This window comes from Salarias fasciatus, chromosome 2 (genome assembly GCF_902148845.1).
Source record: "Salarias fasciatus chromosome 2, fSalaFa1.1, whole genome shotgun sequence".
Lineage (NCBI taxonomy): Eukaryota > Metazoa > Chordata > Actinopteri > Blenniiformes > Blenniidae > Salarias > Salarias fasciatus.
In genome coordinates, this window is record NC_043746.1 from 5,109,334 (window position 1) to 5,120,360 (window position 11,027).

General features: G+C 43.7%; 1 pseudogene; it reads right to left on the reverse strand.

Moving 5' to 3' along the window:
• Nucleotides 1-1,575: 1,575 nt before the first annotated feature.
• LOC115400405 (AP-1 complex-associated regulatory protein-like) lies at nt 1,576-10,363 on the reverse strand (annotated as a pseudogene).
• Between the last annotated feature and the right edge of the window lie 664 nt (nt 10,364-11,027).

The window sequence follows — 11,027 nt, forward strand, 5'->3', positions numbered from 1 at the left end:
CAGTTTGAGTCATGTGACTGTGAATGAATAAAAGCAGCTTCTTTTTAAAAGCGCCATAAATAGGCCTCGGCGGGTGTGACTGGAGCCACTCGTGTGCGGCGGTCCCAAGAAAAGCAAAGAGATGTGTGAAAATCTGAGCAGATCTGTCCTTTGATATGTTCTAAAGACACAAAGCAAAACGTCCTCTTCAGTGTTTCTTTAAAGGTTTCTCTGCTTCAGTGCACCTGATTTAAATCTAAATTTGCTGAACTGAAATCATTTCAGTCAGATCAGAATCTTGTATAATGTGTAAAACTTCAACAGCACTTTATTAAAGAAAAGGTTAGTCATTGTGAAGCTGGAGTGAAACCAGGTTCATGTCTAAATGTAATATATTAAAAAGTAGAGAATTATATGAGCTTTTCATGACTTGAACATGACTTGCGACAAAAAAAAAAGCAAATTTAAGGATTTACAGCATTATTTTACTGCTCATCATTCCATATTATTGCTAAAACATCAGCTTGTTCTTTTCTAATTCTCAAAAAGAAAAAAAAATATATAAAAAAACTTTATTTTAATTTGCATTGGAGAGAATTGTTAGATTGTTTTTTTAGTGTATTTTTTGTCCATTTTGTTGTACAGTTGTTCTACTTGTGTCGCGGTTAGCATTGTCACCCCACAGTGAGAGGGTTCCCAGTGAAACATGAGGCCCGTGGGCCAAAATCAGCAAACAAGTGCCACGCCCTCAAAAACAAAAAAACAAAAAACAAAAAAAGTACAATTCAAAAAATAACCATGACTTCAAAAATGAGTGAGCTGGACCTGTAGGCTTTTCATTTTTTTTATTCTTCTCTTCAATGTGACAAGGAATGTTATGCTGCATTTGTTTTCAATAGAAATGTACAGTCCATACAATCACAGCAGAATGTATTGATGTGTTAAAAAAAAAGAAACTGTTTTTAAATTACACACTGAATCAAGAAGAAAAACCCAAAGAGCCGGTGTCTACAGCAGTGCGCCTCCGTCCCATCCTCCACAACACCAGTGAATCATTTCAGTGAACATCCTCTAGGAGCTGAGAGCATACTAAAGAAAATCATCAAAAACAGAAATTAGAGTGCAATCGTACGGTTTGATTCCCCTCAAAAAAAATGGAGAATCAGCGTGGAAAAAAAAAAAAAACATCACATGGAAGAAGGATCAAAATTAAAGTGGCGTCAAAAAGTCACACCGTGGAAACGAGTTGGTTTGTTTTCAATCATGATTGTGCTTCTGTTCTTCGCAGCCATCATGTCGAAACATACTAGAGGTTTTAATTCTGCTCTCTGAGGTTTGTTGAGGTTCCTTGACGAAGGTCTGACGATGGTTTCAGCTCACTGAAAGGCATACCGAGATAACTCCCCGTTGGTTGATCAATAACATATCGGGTGGCGGCGCTGCGCTGCGTCACAGGGGATTTAATCTGCTGAGTGAAGCCGACGTCACTGCGGGAGGTTCGGGAACGAGCAGCAGAACCGGTGACGTGTTCCGTGAAGCGGCCTGCTGACTCGAGAATCCGGTGACTAATGCTCCGACGAGAAACAAACCGTCTGACCTACTGAATCACCTCCAGCTTCAGATAAAACGACAGACCAAAAGAAGAAGAAGGACAGTTGGCTTTGGCTTCGTAGGATATACATGAATAAATGTGGATGACGTGAAACACCTGGATCGGCCCTCGGAGGAAAGCGTCTTCCAGCTCTGAGGATGGTTTGAGTTGTTTCCCACACGGTGACTTTTAGAAATATGTTAATTGACAGTGGGTGTAAAGTCGTGACTGACAGCTTCTCTGGGCGAGGTAGCCACGTGGGGGTGAGTCAGGTGGGCGGGGACGTCCGCCCGGCCCGTCGGCCATCTTTACATTTCTGTAGGTCGTCCCGGTTGTGACGAGGCGGTCGAGGCCGTCGAGGCGTCCCCGCCCACGTTGACCTGATCCTGTAACGTCTCCGAGAGCCTCGGTGAAATCTGTCGCCTCCTGTTAACAAAACTCTTTACAAGGTTTTACCGGCAGAGAGTGAACGAGCCTGAACGGAGCAGATCTGCGTGAGAGTGAACGTCGGTTTCCTTCCTGCTGCACTCAGTCAACAGTCTTTGGTGTGAGCAGCTCTGTTCTTATGTAAACAGTGTCCAGCTCCGTGCACGCCTCTTGTTGACACACCCAGACCAACTGTCAGCTACAGCGTCAGGATGTATGCCTCCTCGCCGTAACTCACATCGATTCTGAACCATTCAGGATACAAAAGTACAACTCAAAAAACGATCCCGGGCCGCCACTGTGAGTCCCGGTGTGTCTGAACGTGTGGAGGACTGTGATCCTTCGTGGAAGATATGAACAATGGGAATTTAGCAAATGAAGGCACTGGGAACAAAAATGTGTGTTGGATAAAAACATGGCGGCGTGGAGACGGGACTCGAACCCCGAGAGGCGGCCAGCTGGTGAGCTCCGAGCCGAAGAGGGCGCCGCCTCCCCCCCCCCCCGCCGCCGGACACTATCTGTCCCGGTCGTCGGCCCTGAGGCCGGAGTCCGAGGCGGCGTCCTCCGAGGGCGTGTCCAGGACGGGGTTGACGAAGCCCTCGAAGTCGGCGGGGTCCTCCGGGTGGGTGCTCACGAAGTCGTTCTCCCACTCCAGCGCGGCCGAGTCCTCGGACGCCGAGGCGGGCCCGCTGGTCGGGCGGCTTGCCGCCGGGCCGCAGCGCCGCGCGCAGGATGTCCTCCTCCGTCCGGGAGCGCTCCCAGGCCGGCAGAGCCCGGTTGATCCCTGCGGCGACACGACCACAGCTGCTGGAAAACCCGGCTTCACAACTCTTCCCCACTTTTAACCCTGCTGGCGCTTTTGTTCCACACGGCCACAGCATTACTGAGCTTTATCCACAAGTTTGAAAAAAAAAAAAAAAAAAAAAAAAAAACTGCATTTACATGTTTCTCTCTTCACTCTGTTTCAGTTGTGTTTCCATCAGGTTGACATGGTGCTGCAGTGGTTCGCCCCGTCACCTCACAGTCAGCCTGCAGTCCGTATGTGCAGTCTGCATGTTTTCACTGAGCCGGTTTGTGTTTCCTCCAGGTAATTTGGCTTTTTCCTATAAAAACTTTACTTTTCAAGCCAACTCAGACGTCTGCAGCTCTGCTGCTGCTTTGGTGCACTTTCACCAAACTATACCTAAATACACATATATTCTTTTCATTTCATTTATGCACCAGAGACATTTAAAAAAATAACTTATCTATTGGATAAAAGAAGGCTTTTTATAAAAGGAACAAAAACTAAATTGAGAGAGAGAGAGAACTGAAACCACAAGAAATGGGGAGTAAAAATGCTAAAATGAATAGAATTTATAAATACGACAGACACTTCTAAATATAAAGGGAAAAAAGTAAAATTGCTCAGAAAAGAGATGAAATGGTTAAAATGTTCTTTCTTCTTGTGGCACTGAGACTCTAGAACTCCTCCCTGTTGTGTTTCGGTTCATTTGATCCTTTCTGTGCTCACAATTAAGATTTGTACATATTACTTATGTCATTTTGCAACTGTCTTATTTGATATTCAGATTTCTCTCAGGTTCTTCTGTGTGGAGCAATGTTTCAGAGAACTTCCCTCTGGAACAATAAAGTATTTCTATTCTAGTCTAAAATGCCTGACGGATGGAAGAGCAGGTATGAAAGTGTAAGAAATGTTAACCTTTCAATGCGTATTTGAAAACCTCAGTGTCTCTGTGTGTGAGACTCCATCAGGAAGCCGACGGTTCGGCGTGGAGCGCTCACCTTCCTCGTCCTCCCCACTCCAGGTCCAGCGAGGGTGGCAGTCGTCGTTGGTGGAGCGCGTCTTGGTGGTGAAGTCCCAGCTGCACTCCGTGTTGGGCGTCACCACGTTGGTGTCAGAGGGGAGTCCTGCACACACACACACACACACACACACACACACACACACCGTCACTGCGACCGGCTGACGGTGGAACCCGAGACGACAGGAAGCGGCCGGGCTCGGCTCGGCTCGGCTCCGGCATCGCGGCTGCAGAAGAGCAAAGATGTGAAACTCACTGCTGCTCCTGAACGCTTCGGACTGAGCTTAATGTTCTGGAGGTAGACGTCAAAATCCTCCCCGGAGGCCGGTCTGAAACACAGGGAGAAGCAAAAAACACACAGACGGGCTTCAGTCGGGAAACCTCCCTGCTGCTGAGGCTTTCTTTCCACATCAACCTGTTTTCTTTCTGTTTCTTTTTTTTTTTTTTTCTTCTTTTTCTGAGCGCTGAAAGTCGATACAGCTCCGGCCTTTTGTTCGCTGGCTCCTTTTTCATCGCCTCCGTAAAAGCGGGGCGGGTTTGCGAGCCGGTGAAAATGAGTTAAGCGTGGAGACGGGGGACTGGATGCTCTGCAGCAGCCGACACACCGCGGCACGCCGCCATCATTAAATCAATGCCTCTGCCGAGAGGCTCGCTCCTCCGACGGCGGACATCTCAGCCCGGCCGCCTCCGCCTCGTCTCGCCAACTCCGGCAACTCACTTTCTTTGCTGCGCTTCACCGCCGGCGCCATCTGCTTTCCCCCGTGCCCTCTGGGCGGACAGCTGCCGACAAAAACAGCACAGATCAAGTAAACAGATCAGCAGATCTTCCCGTGATTAAAATACACACATGGAGAGAGAGAAAAAACAAAGCAACTCAACAAATCAAAAATACTGTGGTGTAACACAAAGAAGGCAACATTCAGAGAAGCACAGGAATGAAGCGGTGAACCCTCAGTCCTGGCAGAGTCTCATCGTCACTCTATCACTCGCACGGAAAAAAGGTCAATTTCAGGCATTTTATTGGAAAAATTAGGAAATAAAAAACAAGGAATAAGACTTAAACTTGGATCTGAATCAGAGCTTTTAACCAGGAGTGTAGAAAAAGTGGAATTTCTGGTGTGTAATGATCTGAGAAAATGGACTAAATATAACTGTAAATCTCTCAAAAACAGTTATGTTGGTTTACTTTAATTTTTATTTTTTGTAGAGAAGTGGGTTTTTTTTTTAAGTTCTGTCAGTTCTAACCGTATTGATTGCATTTAATTAATGGAGGGCTGTCAATGATGAATCTTTTTGAATTGTAATTAATAACAGATTTAGTGTAAGGGTTAGAAATGGACTTAAAGAAAAGAAATAGGAGAGAAAACTCATTTTCCTGCCACTGAGACTTCACTGTTTGCCTCCCTGTTCAGTCCAGATGAATGATGAGGATTAGATTCTTCATTTGAAGTTTAAAAGTTAAAAACATCCTCCAGTGGCGTCGATGTTCAACACCGAAAGATAAACTGGGACTGGCCTTCCCTTGAGCAATCCAACTGAAATGTTGGATGGTTCAAATCTGTGAATTGTGAATTTTGCATAATAAGACTCCTTTAAGTTGGGATTTGATGTCATTATATTTGATACACTGAGTTTTGCGAAGTTTGACAGCCTGTGTAAATCATTACAGGAGATTTTATTTTGATTTATTTTTGTTTGGAAAATGTAGACTGTTACTCACTGTAACTGTTTGATATTTTCGCAAAAAATAACTGAACATGTGAAGAGTCTGTACTGTTGTTTGCTGTTATAGTCAGGCCAGAGCTATTACTTTTTTCATCACTGCATCTTCAATGTTTTTATTCTCCTTGGTACATAAACTTCAGATTATTTTCAGATTATATTGAATATCAAAAACTGAATTTATCAGTTATCGGTATCGGCCATGACAAGTACTTAATTATCGGTATCGGTTAAAATGTTCGATATCATGCATCCCTAGAACAGTCTATCATTGTCACGTTTGCAATGATATTCATAATATAGCTAAAACATAACATGAGATAAATATTAATCTACAATACCTTAATTCCATTAAATTCACCATGCTGTCTTTGTGTTCTCATTTGTGTATCAAAGCGAGGTTAAACCTGTATGGAAGACTATCAATAATTTCATTCATTCATTCATTCATTTTCCGCCGCTTTCATTTTCCGCTCAATAATTTCAGTTTCAGTCAAATCAAATGCCAAGCTGTTGCCTTTTTTCCTCCTCTCACTGCCTGATGCATGAACCAGGCTCACACACTCTGCAGAGTCCGTGCTGAATGGCGAGAGTCGATCCATCGCAGCCACTCGGACATGCGATCGGGAATGAGACGGACGCACTGAGACACACGACATCCATCAGAGGGACAGGGGAACCATGCCCGCTTTAGCCCGGCTGTAAAGTGGCCAGAAGGGAGCGCTCTCACTGCCGCCTCACCTCCTTCAACTTTCGCTCACGTGCCAGCCTGGCGGCCTCGCGCTGGGCGGCATTTCTAGCCTCCTCTTCTAGCCTTAACTTCTCTCTTGTGCCTCTAACTGAGCGGGGATAACAGAAATGGAACAGAAAACAAAGCACAGGAACAGAAAATTAACCAACAGAACCAAACAATGCAGCAAATTAAAAGAGAAGGTTAAAATAAAAACGACGACGACGACAACGTAAAAACGTGAGGTGACGGGCGTGCGGATCTGGAGGGGCTCTGAACTCTCACCTCCGCCTGCAGCTTCTGGTCGATCAGCACCTGCTTGTCCGAGATGGCGGCGTAGCGGTGCTCTCGGAGGTGCTTGATCTCGTCTTCACTGATGGGCCTGATCCAACAGCAGAAAACCGTTTCAGCAACCAGAACACCGGTGTGTTTTCTCCCTAAACCCCCCCCCCCGACTGAACGTGGATGCCTCACCTGGGGCACGGCTGGGGGCTCTCCGCCTGCGGAGCATCAAACGGCAGGTCAGCGAGAAAACAGAACAAGCTAAAGCGGACTAACGATCACAATCTCAGACGTACCTCATCACTTTCCACCAGGTTTTCAAACTGCAAAATAAAAGGCGACAGTTAGAAATCCAGCATTCCCCAGGAGGCCTGGAAGAGAGGAGGAAGCAAACGGGGAGCTGTCCGTACCTCTATGGTGTAATGCTCCCCGGTTGTGCTGCTGCGGAAGTACTTGGACCTGCACAGAACGAATCATTCAGTTCTCACGTTAACAACACATCCAACCATCTGGTGATCAGTCACATTTCAGAGAGAGAGAGAGAGAGAGTCATCTGTAAACACAGATCAGGGTTTTAATGTTTACTCTGACACCGTGTTGCTGACCTGGTCTAATGTTTTCTACCCTCTGCTCTTCTTTAGTCCTGTGAACCTCTCCGCTCCTGTCATACCCAGCGACGGGATGGTGATCGACTTAGCTGCTCTTTAAAGGTCATATGTAAGATATAACAGCGTTGATATTAATATCAGTCTCTTTTTTTAAACATATTGGTCAAAATTTCCAAACGGGTTCATCCCCACTTATTGCATATAATTGTGATAAATACAGTGATTTAAGCAGATGATGATGATACATTAGTGCTTTGTGTAAGTGCTCTTTGTAAATTGTTTTAAGCAGATCACTTCCTGTTGTTTTGTTCATGAAGAAAATAAATAAAAAAAAGAAATCTCTTCAAAAATAGACTTGAACCAGTATTTTTTTGTCTTCTGCTGTGAGGCTGGAGCTCTAACTTGATGCATCCCAGATGTAACTAATGGTATGATAAAGATGCTTGAAGGCAGTGTTTTCTCAGTCCTGTGGATGTTCTCCTGCCTCATGACTGGGCCGAGAGCTGACAGACCCCGAAACCCGCCGCAGCGGGTCAGTGGATCAAACGCTCCTATTTAAAGCCACCGATCTGAGCTGTGGGCTAAAAGCCCCTTTAGTCCGGTAGGGCTCCATCTTTACCGACACACTGAGTCGACGACCCAGACGGAGAAGAGGATGGAAAGACGTACGATACAAGACACGAACAGAAACCTGGAACCAGATCATTTCATTCAGACATTTACTTTACTGTTGCTATTTCACATAAACTGAAACAGTAATTAAGACATTTGTGATTTATTGGTGGTTTGGCTAATTTGGAGCCTTTTGTGGGCCCAGTTTTGGCCCACAGGCCTTATGTTTGTCACATCTGATCCGATGTACTTAACTATTTACAAAAAATACACGTGTAGTCTTCAAAATTCCACTGTTTTTAAAATGTTTGAGGATAAAATGAGAAAGAATAGAAGCAGAATCAAGAGGGAACGGGGGATTAAACCTGAAAATCGTCCCTGTGATCAACATAAAATCTAAGGAAACTGGTTTTTAACTATACAATATTAAAATCAAAAGCACTGGTGCCAATAACATACACAAAATGAAGCACTTTTAAAGTCAGAAAATTGTCCACAGAGAAATAAGGGAAAGCTTGTAGTTATGGCTGTTATTCAAAATACAGTCATTAAAAACCATGAAAATGTCCAGTTTATTTCTTACTATAACAAGTTTTTTTTTGCATTATTACTGTCAAATCAAGTATGAGCAATAAAAGAACTTCAGCAGTTACATGTTTGACGAGACATGAATTGTAGAAATATGTTCAATATCTGATTTTAGCCCTTTTAACTGACAGTGGTTGTCTATTCCTCCCAATAGACGATCCTCGTGGAATATTTAAATACATTTCTACTCAGAACAATACAGACAGGTGTTTTAGTCAATTGCTTCAATAAAGCACCTCTACGACCGCTAAAGAGGTCTGAGAGGATGATTATGATTATGCACATATAACTTACTCCACTTATGCTGACTCACAATTTATGTTGTTAAAGCAGAAGTTAATGTCTGCAGGCAGAGTGGATTTCAAACGACCAGTCGCACACGAACAACACGATAATCTCATCACTAATAAAGTTTCGACCTCCCATCAAGTCATTAGCTGGTTATTTTTCCAAATGTATATAGTGTACATAATGATTGTTCCGTTGGGTTAACATTTGGATTTGAGAGCTTTCTGAGTGGGAGAAATGCTAACATGAGATTAGATATCAGCTATTATATGCATATTAACTTAAGATTATTAACTTGAGATATTAGCATGATTCCACCACATTACAGGACAGGAAAGACACTGACTTTACAAGACGTGGACGAATGTCTCCACAGACAATTAGGAAGGGGAAAAAGTCCCTTTTTTATTATATTACATTTAGTAGATATATTTTTCCCAATAGGGTGAATGACTTTTCAACTGTTGGTTTGATCAATCCTTATCAAGGAATATTTTTCTGATTCAGTGAACAAAGGTGCAGCTTAGCCTGACTCCCAAGTTTTCTGACTCGCTTAGGTTTTTAAGGTGCTGTTGAGTTGGAAAAACAGTTGGATGCTGCATGTTGATGCCTGATGATGGATGTTGGAAGGAGGATTCTCAAGTCGAATGTTTAATGAGTGGATTTAAAATATTTCACTGGTCTGATGATTACAAAAATATGGAGGATCAAACTTTTTTTCCCATATAATAAATTTCCCTCAGCCTGGACTTCAATATTACAAAATATAAGAAACTAACTGATAGTTCTTGTGCTTTAAAATGCATTTACAAACAATGGTAATACACAGTTTTTGTGACAGTATAACAACAACTAAGAATTTCCTTCTGGGGTCAATAAAGTAGTTCTATTGTATTCTAACTAGTAATACCTTTTTTTTAATGAAATGTTGCCTTTATTCTGGCAGTGGAGGGGAACATTCTGTGTATATTTGAAAGCGTTAACAGTGTGAATGCCTTTAGTAACATCATTAGAAGTAATTACTTCTGTCAGCTCCAGTGTGTAAACATGTGGACATGATTATATGAGGCTTCTTGCATCCAACAAAGCAGTGAAAGCATAAATTATTAACACACACTGGTGACAAAGCGGACAGTGGGTCCCATTATCTGCATCGGGGGGGACTGAGCCACAGGGTGGGCACAGTGGGCCACTGTCAATAAGACAGTGAGCTGCAGCTTACAGAGATAAGTGGACACTGAGTGTAAGAATCAGCTAATAGAGGTGTGTGTGTGGGGATCATGTAGTGTGAGCTGCAGTTATTAGAGGTGTGTGGAGTCCTGGTAGAGCAGGATCCACTTCGTGTGGAGTCCTGGATGACAGCAGGGTGAGGTCTTGTTCAGTGTTTTCCCCTCAGGCCAGACCCCTCTCACACACACACAGGCTCACTTCCTGGTCTGTGGGGTTTTAAACAGAGTCCCAGAGGGTGCAGTAAAGCCTCCTGCGTCTCTCTCAGTTCAGCTGTAACCGGAACCGGTTCACCTGATGGCTAGCTCCGCGTGCTAACTCACCCGCCGCCTCTCTGGATCCTGCTGGTTTCCCTCCGGAACAGCCCCACGCAGTAAGCCCAGCAGTTTCCCATCGCATTGTCGAGTCGGCTGCTGCTGTCCGGCGGCCCGAGCGGTGGGGAAGTCCTGACGGCGGGCTGCTTACATCTCCAGGTCCCGGTCGGTCCGGGTCGCTCCCCCGCTCTGCCCGGCACACACTTCCTCGTCCTCCTTCTTCTCCGGCTGAGGAGGACCGAGTCAAAACGAAACAGCACCACCCAGCGGCGCCTTCAGGAACAACAGCAGCGTCACATAAACCACTGCACCGATCACAAAATCTGCTCTGATGTGGAAATCCACTCTTTAAAGTGGATCTGTGAATTGTGGCGTTTTTGTACTATATAAAACACATAGTAATAATGCAACAAACAACATTTTTTTACAACCATAAGTGAGAATGCTACAGAGTATGAAGCCACAAGGAAGGAATATATTGACTATCCGCTCCTCTATTTATTTTTGACAAGCAACCTGAACAAAATCTGCTTTTATTTCTAGGAATCCCTGACCTATTTATGTATTATTTCATTATTGGCTAAAGTTATTACATTCTGAAAAGATTTTTTTATGCTACTCCTTTATGCAATAAGTTAATTGATTATTGGCAAAATGTTATCATAATAATGATCAATTATCTTACTACTACAGGCAAATTATTACATTATTGGCTTATTAGATCTAATATGGCCAAAAATATTACATTATTGGTTGTTGTACCAGAAAAAGAAAGCACACAGACACTCTGTTGTCATGTTACAGCTCTAACTGGCATCTTAATGAATTTATTTAATTGGAAACCGAACAATTCAT